Below are 3,254 nucleotides of genomic sequence, written 5' to 3' on the forward strand. Positions count from 1 at the left end.
CAACCATGTATTTTGTAATTATTGTCACACAGCTGATAAATGTAGTTGACGCTGCTGAGCGTAGTTAGATTTTGGTCACATTTGAACACTTGTAGCTCTGACACATTGACGGATGAAGCCACTGAAGGGAAGCATGTATACACTGTGTACTTACATGATAGAAATAGATCTAAAGGTAATATGACATCATTTAATACCAGGTGGAATACATTTGTGTGGGTGAATATGCTTTTTTTCCTTTGTTATAAGGGAACTATAAACATACTGCATTCTGTAAAGGGCATGTGTGTCTTTTAGTAAAGTTGGTGCACTAGTCGGTGAGAGACGGATTAAAAAATGCTGCTGATGGTGCAGCAGAGGCTCAGATAACCTGACTTTTAGCTCCTGGTGTGAGTCAAGCTTCAAAAATGCAGGATCCATGGCGCCCTGGTAGCTCAGCTGATGGAGCATGCGCCCTTTGTATCAAGGCTGAGTCCTCACTGCAGCTGTTCAGGTTCAGTTTCAGTCTGGGCTCTTTGTGTCACGATATCCCCTCTCTCTTCTTTGTATTTCCTCTCCAGCTCTCTCTATCTAATCAAGTAGAAAATGCCAAAAAAAACCTCCTACAAATCCCATAATGCAACTGCAAAACAGGCTTTTCTATAAAAATCTGTCATCTCCATGCAAGCCCGAGATGACTGAAGACATTATCAGAGGTTATTTTTAAAGACTTTAGAGATGACGTTAAACAGCTGTTCTCACAAGCTGAGTAGTACTCCTTTCTGATCTTTTACTGCACACTGACGATCAGAACAAGTGAGAAAGATGTACAGTAAAGAAAAAGTAAAGCTTTATCTTCTTTTATCCCCATTTCCCTGTTTCTTTACAGCTCTTCTCACCTCGAAACAACCCCCACTTCCTCCTCTGTGCAGCACATCCCTCTGCAATCTGGCTGTGAAGTTGAGCTATAAGACAAGCTTCAAGCTGTGCTGCTAGGCATCCTGGTGCTCCACGCACAGAGTCCTGCTGATTCTTTATCATACAGGGTTGTTAAATGCTTTCCCCCTGCTGATCTAGGTCTTGAACGAGGTAAAACAAGCTTGTCTCTTGTCGTAAAGATCTTGATTTCACTCCAGGCGCAGCTCTAAAGTGCAAAAAAAACAATTCTGTCATTGTGGTGCAGCGAGGTGTGTCCTAGTGTGTAAGCTGATGAAGTGGTACATGTATGCATGTGTGCATGTAATTAATACTTGTATAAATATTTTTTTCAGCTTAGACAGTGCGTCTTCTTTATCCTTTCCAAAGTTACTACAGTCAACATCTTTGAGCACCCGTGTCTCTTTTCTGTTGTTTTTACAGAGGTCAGGTCAGGAGAACGAGGAGCAAAGGGCCACGGCCTCTTTAACTCTAGGTCTCCATGTCAAACCCCTGTGGTACATCTGCTGCCTTCCGCACCAGCCTGCCACACACACACGCATCCACCTGCCAACTATCACACTTTGTGTTCAGGCATTTACTCCACTCCCTGTGTCACAACGTACCTGCAGAGCTGTAAAGGTTGTCAGTGAGGGTCTCCTAGGATGCCATTTTCAGTTTACTCACTTTATACCTGATACTGCTAAGGCATTCAGCAACATGTGTGGGTCCCAAAGAAGAATGAGAATATGAACTTCATATTCATATTTTATGGATCAAATCTAATCAAATCAAATAAATTTTATTTGTATAGCCCAAAGTCACAAAGTACATTTGCCTCAGAGGGCTTTACAATCTGTACAGGGAGTGACACCCTCTGTCCTTAGACCCTCGGTTCGAGTGAGGAAAAACTTGCCCACAAAAACCCTTTAACAGGGAAAAAATGTGGAAGAAACCTCAGGAAGAGCCACAGAGGAGGGATCCCTCTCCCAGGACGGACAGACGTGCAATGGATGTCACGTGTACAGGACAAATCAACACAAACATATTGTACAATTACAATAACTGACAAAATGACAATGAATCACAATGAATGATAAAAATGATTACAGCAACAGATATGGTGGTAATAATGACAGTAATAATATATGTAGTGGATGTCGTGCAGGATCACAGCAGCAGCCACGATCCATGAGAACCTGGACCTGAACCTGGATCCAAGTCGCTTTAATTGTTTATTTGCATTCGCAGGGCTTTCTTGTTGACAGCCCAGCAGGTACAGTCTGTATGTCTACTGTTATCTGCATATATTCTGATACAAAAGGAATATCAATGCTGCATTATGATGATTATGATGATGTTGTCCTGCGATGAGCCATCATTTAACAATATGCTGAGAGGAGTCACAGTACACTTTCTAAAAGATACCACTCCAGTGAAAGTAAAGAAGCAGACAACGTTTGGGAAATAAAAGTCTGTTCTCGAGAAGAAGAGTTACACGATGTGTTTAGTTTTAATGAACTCACACTGAAGCTCCCATCGGTCTCCATGTTTGTGATCTTAAAGAAAATCAGAGCACATAAATCACTATGCAGTGAACACTGAAGAGAGGGCTACATAATTCTTTACGATAACTCTCACTTAATAACACTTGCTTGTGTTGTAATATGAGACATAACTTACTGTTTCACATAGTGTTTAGTTAAGATTATCATATTCAAGGTTTTGACGACAAGGTTTGATGGAGAATTTTATTTAAAACTCAAGACAGCTTGCAAGCAGCAGCAGTAATTCTTCAGGTTCAGAGCACACAAACCATGATGAAGCATGCTGCTGCATAAATCCATCAGGACGCAAGTGGATTAGAGTGAAACATCGTCTTACAGAGGTCATTATATTAGACTCTGTGTTATGCAAAGTTACCGATCTATCATGCTGCTCTGGCGTCCAGAGCTAAATGACACTGATATCTTCACAGTGGCTGTCTGTGTCTTCACACATTGAAAACTTAAAACTAAGAATTCACTACCATGAGGAAACTTTCAAGCTACAGAAGAGTTAAAAACAAAAACTTGGTCGACCTGCACATCTCTGTGTGTCACTTAAAGTTCTTTTTCACTCCTCAGCCGCTTCTCCTCTACCTTACTCTCATTATATTCTGATTTTCCTTCTTCTTTTTAGCCTCATCTCCTTCACCCTCTAATGACATGGTAAAAGCAGAGCTTGTCTCATTTATATCATAAATTGCGGCGCACCATGTAATCTTTACCAGATATACTGCAGGAGCCCATGAGGTCAAAACACAGACGCGTTGGCTGCTGCTTTAAGTTGGAGACAAATTAAAGTTATTTTTCCATTGA

This window comes from Larimichthys crocea, chromosome X, assembly GCF_000972845.2.
Source record: "Larimichthys crocea isolate SSNF chromosome X, L_crocea_2.0, whole genome shotgun sequence".
Classification (NCBI taxonomy): domain Eukaryota; kingdom Metazoa; phylum Chordata; class Actinopteri; family Sciaenidae; genus Larimichthys; species Larimichthys crocea.